This window comes from Rhinolophus hipposideros, assembly GCF_964194185.1.
Source record: "Rhinolophus hipposideros genome assembly, chromosome: X".
Lineage (NCBI taxonomy): Eukaryota > Metazoa > Chordata > Mammalia > Chiroptera > Rhinolophidae > Rhinolophus > Rhinolophus hipposideros.
In genome coordinates this window covers 95,850,747-95,864,603 of record NC_138046.1, presented here as the reverse complement: position 1 = coordinate 95,864,603, position 13,857 = coordinate 95,850,747, and positions in this window count along the sequence as shown.

The window sequence follows — 13,857 nt, the reverse complement described above, 5'->3', positions numbered from 1 at the left end:
CATCATTTGAGAGGGTTTTTTTTTGTTGTTCCTTATGGTCTTGAGGTTTGACTGGGCTCAGCTCAGCAGTTCTTACTCTTTCATTTGTTTGTAGTCAGGTGGTGGCCAGGGCTGAAATCACCTGAAGGCTTCCTTACTTACATGTCAGGTGCCTGGGCTGGGAAGACTCAAATATCTGGGGTTGGGTGGACCACAATACCTGCGACACCCCAGGAATCTCTCTCCAACATGGCAGCTTCTGGATAGCCATACTTCTTACATGGTAGCTCAAGGCTCCAAAGACCTATGGAGGGAGGGAGGGAGGAAGAGGGAGAGAGAGAGATAAAGATAGATAAAGAGATAAAATGAGAAAACACGCAAAGAAAACCTAAGGAAGTAGAGTGCAAACAGTAAGTGCCTATCAATGAAATCAATGAATGAATAAGTATAGGGCATAAACAGATAAGAAAAGGTCCCCAAACCAAAGTTTCTCAGATGTGGCTGAAAGTGTCCCAGCTGGCTCTGGATCACGTTGTGAAAAAGTCCTTTGTCTTAGAACCTGTCTCTTTTCCTCTCCTTCTTCCTCTCCTTCCCCTCCTCCCCCTACTTCTCCTCCTCCTTTCCCTCTTCCTCATCCCCACCCCCTCTTCTCCCTTCCCTTTCCTTCCCTCCCCCTCCACCCCTCTTCCTGTTTTCCCCCTCCGCCTCTTTACCTAGCACATACAGCTCTGATAATTAAGTTGGCGAACTCATCCTAGAAAAAGTGCTACATACCTCATTGCTGAATATCACTACAGTCACTTTTGAAGTACTCCCCTTCCCAAACAAACCAGGAATTTTCTGACTCCCTTGACAGAGGAAAGAGAAAATCAATTCTTCCATTGATCCCAATTCCTTAACAAGCATGGTAGATGTGGTCCCAACCCCCCCTTCTACCCTTCTTTCCCCTCACAACTCCACACATGCTCCCGTCACCTCACCATTCTTTTCCCCTCTCTGCCTTTGCACACGCTATCTCTTCTACAGAGATGCCATCTCCCCCTCCTGTTCTGGCCAGCTCCTCCTTGTCACTCACGACCCAGTTTCAATGTCACCACTCTAGGAAATGCCTCAGTCTGAGCCTGCACAGCAAATGGGGAAGGTGTCCTTCCCGTGTGCTTCCAGAAGCCCATGCTCACCTTTGTCAGAACACTCATCCCACCGGATTAGAGCAGTCTGTCTGGGTCTCCACCATGAGATATGGACTTGCAGGGATGGTGTGCTATCATTGCAGAACTTCTGAGAGTACACCTTCCTGAGGAGACAGCATCAGCCTCTAATGGCTTAGTCTTCCCTGCATTGTGGCAAAGACTAACCCAGAAGAGGGTGTCTCCTGTGTTGTAATACCTGGGGTGAGTACACTCCTAGCATCTCTCAGATCAAAGCAGGTAGGCAGCCCCTATATTGTGTCTGTTCCCAAAGGAGCCTTGGGTGTTCCTTGGGCTGGTTCCCTGGAATTTGAGTTTTGAACATGTTTGAGCAATGTCTTTTCCACTCTTTCCTTAGACACTTCTGTTATAATAGATTGTATTTTTCAAATATGGCCACAGCAACATTTCCTGTCCCATATACTCTTCCAGAATCTTGCCAGTCCCATAAAGAGGTGCTCGTCTTTTTCCTCTCCCCTGGAACCTGGGTGGGTTAGTGACTGTTCCAACTAATAGAACATGGCGGAAGTGATGCTATGTGACTTTCAATGTGAAGTCATAAAATGCAAACAGCTTCTACCTGGCTCTCTACTTCTCTCTCTTTTGGGATACTCACCATTGGAACCCAGGTGCCATGCTGTGAAGAAGCCCAAGCCACATGGAGAGGTTATGTGTAGGTGTTTGGCCAACAGCCCCAGCTAAGGGCTCAGCTGACAGCCAGCATCAACTGCCAAACATATGGGCAAGCAAGCTTCCTACCGGGATGCACGTGCTTGCCTGGTGAGCAGACTCCCCCAGTGTCTGCAGCAGCAGAGAAGCCCTGGGCAGAAAATGAAAGGCACAGATGCACAGTCCACGTTTTGAGGGAGATGCTGTCAGTGTGAGTTGAGTCAAAGCCCTCCTGAAACTGTCCACCACATCCACAGCTGGAGGTGGAGGTCAGGCCACAGGTAAGTATGCCAGGGCACCAAAAGCTAATGATCTAGCAAGTTCTCTAATCCCTCTGTCTCAGTTTCCTCGTATGCAAAATGGAAGTCATAACAGGGCAGTTGTGAGGATTAAACATGATAACCCATGCAAAGTGCAGGACATGTTGGAAGTGTGCAATAAACGTTAGTCTACTGGGAATGAAAAAGCTTCCAAGATCCCACAAAGACTTCTGTAAATCTATAGTAGATGGACTGCTCTTGAGAGCCACGATGTCCAAATGTAAGAACCAGAGGCCTGAGACACAAAGGGTGTTTTGGAATTCTGAAAACGTGGCTTTTTGATGCTTTGGACTTGGAAAATTGATTCTACAGCATAATACGTAGAACAGGGAGGAGTGAGAGCAGTTTTCCTGCTACAGGAAAGGGAATAAAGGTTCCACCAGTTTGAGAGGTTGGCTAACCAGTAGAAAGGCCTCCATGCCAACTGAGGCCTGAGACGGGCCTGAGGCTCTCACAGCACAGGGACAAGAGAGGCACAGAATCCCCAGAGAGGGCAGGGAGAGAAGAGGAGAGAGCCTGGGGCCTTTCTCCACGGCGCAGCTAGCACGGGAAATTGGCACGCCCTCAAGAGAAGGCCCACATTTAGTATGGAGCTTCAAAGGTAAACTGGACATGGCTAAATAAGGGGCTGTGGCTAAAGGAGTGGCGTTGGCAGTGGTCCCAAGGGTGGCCCAGGTCCTGCACACCCCAGCACAGTGGAGAGCAGCCTAGAGCACCCAGGCCCCTGTAGCACCCAGAAGGGCTGACTGAAGGGGCCCATCAAGGGCATGTAGGGGATCATCATGCTGGTCACTTCCAATGTGACCTCTGGACCCAAGGTCACGGCTGCCAGGGACATCAGGGTCCATGTTACAGTCCAAGAGGGACAAGCACAACTGGTCCAAGGTAAGCGAGCCCAGTGGGTGGGGCCAGGAAACAGGGCAGCATGTGGACACATGTCCCTTGCTCAATGCCAGGATGGCATAGGGCTCCCTCTTGCCCTACCCCACCCAGGGCCACAGCTCACGCCAGGGAAGAAAGGGCAAGAGACAATCCTGAAGAGATAATCGGCCTCAAAGTCACCAATTATCAACAATGATTTCAACCCGAAGTGACTGTTCCCTTGACTTGACAAGTTCAAGTCGTCCACCATCAGCAAAAAATGGGGACTCAGGAGCCCAGCTAAGACTGCTGTCATGCTGGGTGTCATGTGGGGTCTCTGGTCCAGCTGCCCGCATAAGAACGCAGGATATGGTGAGGCCAAAAAGGAACACCCACGGAGCCATAGATAGGGGAGTCATACCACTATGGTCTCACTGGAGGCTGGGTTGGAGACACAGGAAGCAGGAGCCACACGATCCGCAATCACACTCTGTCCTTGCTAGCCCCCCATTTTCTGCTAGCGTAACCATGGCAGTTATATTAGTGGCCAATGGCTCACTGGTTACAGCTGACGGCCAACTAGCCACAGCTGATGGCCATCCAGTCACAGTTGATGGCCATTTACTACCTGAGCCAGCACCTTCCCACATGAGGCCGAGAGCCTGGAAACTGCACTCCTGGCTCTGTGCCCACAACTGCAGTTTGGGAGAAATAAAGAAAAGGTACATCTTAGCACACCTGAGTGTCAAGAGACTAGAACTTCAACTCACTACATAAGACTTTACTCAATGCTTAGGAATAATAGGAGAGAATGAGGTCAGAACATAGTATACACATAAATAATCCAGCTGACAAGTTGTGACTTGCTCTCCAGGGTCCACATCCCTGTGGGAGGCATACAAACGAGAGGGGGCAGGCTGAGAAGGAGGGGCAGGACGTCAGGAGTCTGTCCAAAAGAAGACAAAACGTGCAGCCTTCATTTTGGATCCTGCTGGCTCTCTCAACAACTCTTAATTACCAGCAATCAGCTCTTAATTACCTACAACAAGAGAGACCAGGGAAAACACAGATAAATGAAATCCATAGATAATCCCCAAACCCCAATTTGGTCAATAACATCATCCAGCTTTCCTCAGTAACCTCTTGCTGGGACTCCTGATCTCCGGACAAGTGGCAGAAAAAAATGAGCCCCAATTCCCACTCTTCTTCTGTCCTTGCCCTTGACACCTCCTGTCGATACAGCAGGAGAACTCAGTGGGCCCTAAATAATGCCCAAATGGATAGTCTTTCCTCCCATCCTTGGGAGGCAGCTGCCAGGTCCCCTGGCTGGCTGCCAGGCTCCAAGCCTCCTGGTGCTGGACTGTTTTCACTGTCTGTTTGCCCAACAAACAGGAGTGCTGGCTGCGAATTCAAACCACCTTGGAGGACAGGAAGGGAGGACAACAAGTTCCAGGACTACGGCCTCTGGAACCACAACTGTCCCAGGATTTCTGTGAGCCACCACATGTCCCACAGACCCAGGGGCTTCTTTGTCCACACCTAAAGCAGGATGGCCACTCAGAGCAGGGGACAGAACTAAGGCAGGTTAGAGTCTGAAGCAAGAGCAGGAATGGAAGAAGGATGGCTGTGGGGACAGAGTCCCAGAGAGCAGTTTCCAGGCTCTCGGGCTCACACGGAAAGGTGCTGGTTCGCGTAGTAGATGGCCGTCAGCTGTAACCAGTTAGCCAATTAGCCACTAATAGAACTGCCGCGGCTGCATTGGTTGGTCAGTCGGTTGGTTGGCAGGCAGAGAAGCGGACAGCAGGTTGCAGGTCATGTGGCTCCAGCCTCCAGTGAAACTATAGTGGTGTGACTCCCCCATCTATGGCTCCGTGGGTGTTCCTTTTTGGCCTCACCATGTCCTGCGTTCTTATGTGGGAAGCAGGACAGGAGACCCCGCAGGCCGCCCTGCACAACAAATGGCGCAGCAAGCAGGGTCCCCCGCACGACAGTGGCACATCCGGGGGACTCCTCGTTTTGTGACTTTTCCACAGTCAAGAATTCTTAAGTATTCTCTCTTTTAAGTGGGCAGGCAGGGCATACACCTCAGTCTCCATACCTGGGCCAGCAGAACTCTGGAATACTACCTGTCCTGCTGAAAAAGAATGTTTTGTATCCATCACTTTGGTAAAAATGTCCAATTGTGACCCAAGGGCACCAAAAATTGTTCCCAGGGCCAGCCTGGTGGCTCAGGTGGTTGGAGTGCTGTGCTCCTAACGCCGAGGTCACCAGTTCGATTCCCACATGGGCCAGTGAGCTGCGCCCTCTACAGCTAAGATTGTGAACAATGGCTCTCCCTGGAGCTGGGCTGCCGTGAGCAGCCAGAGGTTGGCATGAGCTGCCACGGGCTGCTGTGTGCTGCCACGGGCTACCATGTGCTGCCAGGAGCGGCCGGTGGCCAGCATGAGCGGCCGGCAGCCAGTGTGAGCGGCGGGCAGCTGGCAAGAGCTGCCGTGAGCTGCTGTGAGCAGCCGACTGACCGGTGACCAACTGCCTCAGCGGGGGGGGGGAGGGGGGGAGCACAAGGCTCATAATACCAGCATGGACCAGGGAGCTGTGTCCTACACAACTAGGCTGAGAAACAATGGCTTGAACCAGAGTGGGGGGGGGGCAGAAGAAAGGGGGAGAAATTGTGTCAGTATTAATTAAAAAGAAACAAAATAGAGGGCAGGAGATCCTTAGAATTAACAATACCCTAATACCTTCCCTTCAGCCCCCTCCATCCCCTCTCCAACCCTGGCCCCCCAGCAACGATGGCCAAGGCAGTTGTCAGTGGGGGTCCTTTCAAGTCCAGAGGAGTAGTGAAAGTTGAACCCAAACCTGAGCATTGCTTTCCCTTTTCTGATTTTTCTTTTTTCCTACAATCCAGTTAACACAGTGGACAAACCAATCCTCACTCCCGCAGGCCTCGTTAATGAACCTGCAGTAGCAAATGTGCTTCGTTATTGCTGGAAACCTGGAAGCAGCACGCTCCCCACCAGTGTGCAAATACCACACAGAAGGGTCCCTCTCCCTTCCCCCTCCGCTCTCGGTCCTCTGCCTCCCCCAGGGTTGTGTGCACAGCTAACGCCTATGCCTAAGGCTGAAGCTTCCAGTGCCAGAGTCCGGCTGGGCAGCCTGTGCAGAGAATACCACCCCCCACAGTCCTCCCCAAAGCCACCCAGCCCTTACCCATCCCCCTTCCAGATTTCTACTGAAGGACTAGATGAAAACCTAGCACTTAGCTGGCCCACATACCTGCGTCAACACCTGCATATAGGGGCCACACAGCGCATTGAAAGGGGACCACTGGGCGCTGGTTGAAGACGAGTCTAAAGAATGCTAAGAGCTATGAGACCACAGTGTGGGAAGGGCCCTACTGTGGCTTCACCCCCATCCCCACTCCTAGCCCTGGCCCTGACCAGGTCACAGCCCCTTCTGCACTCTAAGTGGGCATTAATGCGGCCAGTGTTAACTTGATTTTATCACCGGAGACAGGAATCATTTTTCTCCAGTCCTTCACTTCCGTCTATCTCCTCTGATAGGGACGGTTGCTTCCGCCTCGTGAGGTCAGATTTTCAGGCTTTTTGGCCTTTTCTTCCTTAATGACAACTTGAATAAGGGAGAGGCCTAGAGAGAGAGATGGAGAAAAACACAGGCTCCAGGTACAAGCCAGTTTTCTACAATCCAAAGCCAACATGGGGGTGGGGGGAGGGGCAGTCATTATGCATTTCTTCTGTCACCTGGTGACCCAAGACACCAGAGGGCCACATGGCACAGCAGGCAAGATACACCAACAGCCCTTTTCGCCAAATGATGCAGGGAAGTTTTTAGAAGGAAAAAGAAGAGAAGAGAAGAGAAAGACAACATTCGATTTCCCCCCCGCTGAGGAGGCTGACATCACTCTCTACCCAGCAGAAATTGCCTGCCTTTTTCCAAGCCAGTATGCTGGAGCTGTTTTCTGATTATTTCAATCAGCCTAATAACGTGTACGTTTGAGACAGCTGCCTTGGCGGTTTGGAGAGTTTGGCTTTTCTCCTGGCTCCTGCAGAAGCATATTTTTTGCTCCCCGAAGTTCACGTGCAGCTGGGGAAAAAGGGCTCAGATGGATTTCCCAGCCCCAAAATATAACCATTCAGGAATTTGGTTCTACCGTGCTTCCCCAAAAATAAGACCTAACTGTAAAATAAGCCCTAGTGTGATCTTTCAGGATGACATCCCCTGAACATAAGCCCTAATGCATCTTTTGAAGCTAAACTTAATATAAGAGCCGGTCTTATTTTCGGGGAAACGCGGTGGGTCCAGCAGTCTTTTCTCACTGACTGGCCAGAGCAGAGGCTCCGCGGCTGTGTCGAGTTTGCAGTATTCGAATTCTCAGCTGATTTCCTTCCTGACACTAGGAACTGGCTAAATTTCGGTTCTGTTAATTCCTGTTTGCAGGCCTCAGGCCTCAGAGCCCCATGGGGTGCTCTGGGTGTGATGGTTCCCCTCATGGCTTGTTACTTCATGCCAGGCCTGTGTGGAGGAGTTGCCAGCAAGGCCATCAACCTCTACAAGAGCAGGGAGAGAGCAGAGTACAGTTCTGTCCGCCACGTGCAACCGACCCCAGAGAAATGGATGCAATCCACTGGACCTGCATAACTCAAGGTGGCTCTCAAGGTACCCAAGGTTAGAATAAGACTCCTAGCAGACAAAAAAATAAAAATTCAGAATGGCATCAGAGAAAGTTAACCAACATATTCTATAGAACTACATTTATTAGAATAATAAGTCTCACATTTTGCCTGCCTGCTATGAGCGGGAGCAGTGCCAGGTGTTTTTGCATATATTACCTCATTTAATCCTCACAACAAGCGATGCAGATATTACAATCACCATTTTCGTTTCAGAAATCTGGAAAATCCTCCTGTGAGTTCATTTTTTCTGCAATTGCAAATGTTCCCTTCTCTGGGCCTATGTGTTTCTAAAACACATGCAATCCTAAATAAACCTTAAAAGAACATGATCTTGGGGAAAATGCAGGAAGAGCTCTATCCATCCTGGATGTGGTAACTGTTGGGAAGGGGTGGATGAGATGAAAGGGCAGCCTACAGCTACAGATGCAGGTGAGCTCGCAGGTATCTACACCCACCTCCTCACTGTTTGAGGAAGCACCTCTTCCCCCCCCCTTTTTTTTTTTTGGCTATTCTGTCCCTGATTGGAAGTTTCTTTCTGACACCACTGCACCCATACACAAGTTGGTTAATATCTTTCTTCTTGGTTGCAAAGCATTGTCCGTGGTCTAACTGTCCTGAATATTTCCTGATGCTCATCATCCTTCAGGCTTCCAGAAAATGGGGAAGAGGTTGTCACTGACCCTGGAGAAACAGATGTCTGCTACCCACCACAGGGGACAGAATGTCAGTCAAACATCTCTGCCCCAGGCTCCCCAGAGCTCACAGAACCAACCACTAAGCAGGCAACAGTGTCCTGCCCTCACTGAGCAGCACAGAGCCCTCCTGGGAGAAGGTACTAACAGGGCAGGGTTTGAGCTAGGAGGCTGACCAGTCCCCTAACTGATACCCCAGCTCATGGGCACCCAGAGGTGTCTCCCTCACTGCTGACAACTTATGAGGGCACAAACTTATTTCAATGATACAGTCATCGCTCGAAACCTCAAGAAACTCCACTTTTAGAACCAGTTCCAGGGATAGTTAACAGACCACATGAAAAACTTCATTTCATTGCATTAAGCTGAGTCTCATAATTTGCCCCCTCCCTAAAGTATTAGTCCTGGAGTGCAGATAATCTATTTGGGAGATGATCCCAGGAAATACAATTGCAAGAGTGGAGAAAATGAGATAAGAAATGGGAAAGAGACAGAAAGAGTGCATTCATAAGCAGATTTCCACTGTAGGGACCCTCTTGGAGACCGTGTAGAACATGCTGAGAATTGTCCCACCGAGTTGTGATGAAACAGAGATACTGATCCATTATCTCGCCTGACTCACTGGCTGATAGTCTCTCCCAGGGTGTTCACTCCCCAGTATTTGTAGTGCCATTATACCACCCGCCAGCCACTGGGAAGGGCCTTCATCCCTTCCAAGGCCAAACACCCCTTCTGGCAGAGACATGCAGGAAGCCATCTGCAGGTACAAAACCTGTCAGCAGGGGCCTCTGGGGTGGGCGGAGGGCACATGGGCACTGACAGCACCTGCTACAGATCCAGATGACTTCTGAACCATCAGCAAGAAATCAAATTCACCTTCAGGAGGTAAAGACTGCTATCAGCAGAGATCTTTAGAGGAGTAATAATAATAGCTGAAGTTTATTGAGTGCTTATTGTGTGCCAGCTGCTGTTCTAAGCACTTTATATGCACTAACCCTTTTAGGTCTCACACATCTGTATAAAATAGGCACCATTATTTATCTTTGACAGATAAGAAAATGGGTGTGCCACAGACTCCAAGGCAATTCCACAAACATCTTTGAGCAGTGAACCCATCATTGGAATAAACAAACAGTCATCCAGGTGATAGTTTGAAGGAGATAAGGTAGATTTGTGTATATATAAATATATGCATATGAAAATGCATTTGGGTATGTTTGTTAAATGCAAAAAATAGTCTCATTGTTTATACATGAACCAATGAATAACCAATTGAATTTTTTTTTAAGGTTTTATTGGGGAAGGGGAACAGGACTTTATTGGGGGACTTTATTGGGGAACAGTGTGTACTTCCAGGACTTTTTTCCAAGTCAACTTGTTGTCCTTTCAGTCTTAGTTGTAGAGGACGCAGCTCAGCTCCAGGTCCAGTTGCCATTGCTAGGTGCAGAGGGCGCAGCCCACCGTCCCTTGCGGGATTCGAACTGGCAACCTTGTGGTTGAGAGGACATGCACCAACCAACTGAGTTATCTGGGAGCTCAGCGGCAGCTCAGCTCAAGGTGCCGTGTTCAATCTTTAGTTGCAGGGGGCGCTCCCCACCATCCCTTGCGGGACTCGAGGAATGGAATTGGCAACCTTGTGGTTGAGAGCCCACTGGCCCATGTGGGAATTGAACTCGCAGCCTTTGGAGTTAGGAGCACGGAGCTCCAACCGCCTGAGCCACCGGGCCGGCCCACCAATTGAATTTTGACCACCTTAAAGATCCTCAGAGTTTAGAAGCAGGAGGACTATCTGCTGGAAATACTAACAAAGGCTTTATGAAAAAGATGGGCCTGGATCTGTGGTTGAAAGGTGAGGAAGTAGCATGAAATAAGTCCTAGAAGCAGGATGGAGTAGGGCATAGAGGGGCCAGCTCATCTGGCATATTAGTCAAGATGTCAATAGTACTGTTCACCGAATATTTCCAGCTCGCTGCTTTCTTGGCATATGATAGAATTATATTTTCTTGCCCTCCTTTGAAGTTAGACGTGGCCACTTGATTTGGCAAATGAAATATTAGCAAAAGTTACTTGTATCCTATTGGTGAACACTAATAATGTCCACCACACCTGGCTCCAGAACACGGGCAGTTGGAGGTATGGAGAGCATGGGCGCAGGTAGGGAAGGCTTTTGAGAGCCAGAACATGACCCGTGAGGTATCGGGGAACCATTGTAAGTGTATGATCAGGGCAAGGATATGAAAAAGGCTGACTTCAGTATCGTTGGACTAGTGGTCTAATGCTGAACAGACAGGCAAGCAGGGAACCAATGGAGGTGGGATGGGGAATATATGCCTATATTCAAGGATGTTTGTTGGGAGGCTGTTGTATTAATCTAGGCCTGTGGTGATGAGGGCTTGGCATCTACTATTGCCAGAGGAAGAGAGATGAGGAGTGATTCCTGTGACATCTTAAGGAAAGAGAAAGTATGGTATATTCAAAGCCCAGGCTTTGACATCAAACAGATAAAGATTCAAATCCCACCTCTGACAAATACTCGATTTTTTTATCTTGGACAAAATACATAACTCTCAGAGCCTCAATGTTCTCATCTGCAAAATGGGGATGATAATATTATTTACCTTGTACAGCTACTGTGGGGGTCGGGAGACTAGTGATTATGTTTGTAAATTGACGGTGGAGGTGTTGATAATGATGGAGATGATGGTGTAGCGATGATGATGGTGATGATGGTGGCAGTAATGGTGGTAGTAGAAATACTGATGGTGATGATGGTAAATATGGTGGAGGTGGTAATGGTGTTAGTGAATCACAAAAGGACTGAAATTAAAGCTTTGGGGAATAAAATGTCTAGAATTAGCAGGCAAGTAAAAGAAGAGGCTCCCACTATGTAAAATATAGAAGTCATAGTCAGAATACAGAAAGTAAACTACCATGTTTCCCCGAAAATAAGACCTAGCCGGACAATCAGCTCTAATGCGTCTTTCGGAGCAAAAAGTAATATAAGACCCGGTCTTATTTTACTATAAGACCCGGTCTTTAATATAACATAACATAACATAACATAACATAACATAACATAACATAACATAACATAACATAATAATGTGATATAATATAATACCAGGTCTTATATTAATTTTTGCTCCAAAAGACGCATTAGAGCTGATTGTCCGGCTAGGTCTTATTTTCGGGGAAACACAGTATGAACAACAGTCATTAGGTTTTACAAGAATAAAATGACTATGTCCTGGTGAAGGAGCAAGTTAGTGGCAAGGGATTAAGAGGGACTGAGCCCCTGAGAGGTGGGGCCCAGCTGATACAGACCTCCCTCATAAGGAGTTTGGCAATGGAAGGAATGAAGATAAAAGGACCTTCATCAGTCAGAAATGCTGCAAGTAACAGGATTTTTTAAAATCAAAGATGTAGGCAAAGAAGTCCGTGGAGAGAAAGCGAAATATTTGTAAAAATGCTTTGTATTCACAGAGTTGAAAGAATCAGCCATAGGGAGGCAAAAAAAAAAAAAAAAAGTCAGTAGCTAAAATTAAAAACAAGGTTCTATTTTAAAAATTAAAAATAAGGCTCCTTTCTCTTCCTAACAGGATCTTTACAGAGCATTTACATTGAAGACCCCAGTATTTGGATGTTGTTGAGCCATTTTTCATAGTCTTCGCAAGCTGTCCCCTTATATCCTCTCTTTCCTGGCCACCCAGGCGAAAGACTACTTTTCTCAGCTAAGTGTGGTCATGTGACGAAGTTCTGGCCAATGGGACATAAATGGAAGCATGACATGTCAGCTTCCAGGAATCTTCCTTAAAAGACAGCTGGTCTGTGCCTTTTCATCCTTTCTTTTTATTCACTTCCTTTATACTATTACCTTAAATGTGGGTGTCATGGCTGCCCTCTTGGACCATGGGGATAAAGGCCCCATTCTTCAGAGGGCAGAGCATTGAACTTGGAGGATCCTAGATCCCTGAGGATTTGATGGAGCAGAGCAGTCATTCCAGCTCTGGACTGCAGCCAAAGCCCAACTTCCCAGACACAGTTCCCAGGGAGCGGACAACTGGCCTGCATACCCACCAGGGTGGTCTCTGAGATTCACCCAGAGAGCAGCCCTCTCTCTGGAGGTAGCAGTTTCACAGAGGGCTGTCCCCAGTCCTCCTAGGCACCATCTGTAGGAGGGGGAATTGAGGTCCACATTGCCCTCTGCCTCCTCCTCAGGCTGGAGAAATCTTAGAAGGAAGGTGCCCGAGCGGCCCTTCAGAGCAGCTTGTGAGACACTTGGCCTCAGCATTGGCTGGCTGGCTGGCAGGAAGACAGATTCTGATCTCAGTTGTGCATAGCTAACAAGCGGTGACTTCACATTGGCGAGGCGAGTCGATTTGAGTGCTTTCAAGGACAAAATGTGTCCTGCTATCTGGAGGTGAAAATCAGAACCAAGTAGCACCGTCTCGCTATTTCTAGAGGCAAAGGAAAAGCTTTTAGAGACTGGTTCCATCCTGTTCTGAAATGAAGGCCTCTCAGCCGCACCAGCCTCATGCCCCATACAAGCGTCTGCATCATTTCCCCTTATGATTCATCCAGCACGTCTCACCTACTGCCTGGTTCTGTGGTCATCTTTTGGGTAGGTTTCCTATCTCCCCGCCCACCTCCCATGACCCTATTATGAACTTCAGGGGAGCAGAGACCCTGACTTAGTCCCTTTGTAACCTTATTGCACAGTGCCACGCTGGCATGCAGCAAAGGCTCAAAAAAGGTTTCAAATTAATCATTGCTGCATATAGTTTTGGGATCTTTGCTTGTGAATGAAAATAAGGGGGTCCACAGAAGTCGTTAATGCCAATTCCCTAATGCCAGGCAAGCCTAACAAAGATGCATCAAGTTCGTTTCGAAGACCTACCTCTCGGAACCCCCAAAGTTTCAGAGAGAACTTCTACCAGCCTCCTTGGTAAAAAGGAGTGATACAGGTTTTCCAATGACTAGCCTAAATTTCTCCTGTCGCAGTTTATAACCTCTCCATCTGCTCTTAACGTCAGTGTGACAGCCCAGCTGCTCACTGCCACCTACAACCTGGGCTGACATTCAGCCGAAAGGCGCCGCTACAACAGCTGTGCTGGTTGTTAAAATATTGAGATGCTTCTGTTGCATACAGTAAGTGGCCACTGCCCCAGGCCCCCTGAGTATCCCCGCCTGCCACCCTGACCACGCTTGGCCACTCCCGTGGGACCCTCAGACTCCCCTTAACTCCAGACCACAGAGGGCTTCCAGAAGCCCAGACCTCAGAGAGAGTTCTAAATGGTTGGTGGCCATATTTGAATTTCACCCAGCTGTGGCACCCTCACTCTTCTCTTCCCCAAGCTGCAGGCCAGCAAGTCCAGCAGCCTGTTCTCTCCCCTCAGGCGTCCGTGTCCAGTAACAGCAGCCCCTAGCAGATGTGTAGGTCCTGTACCAACCACGG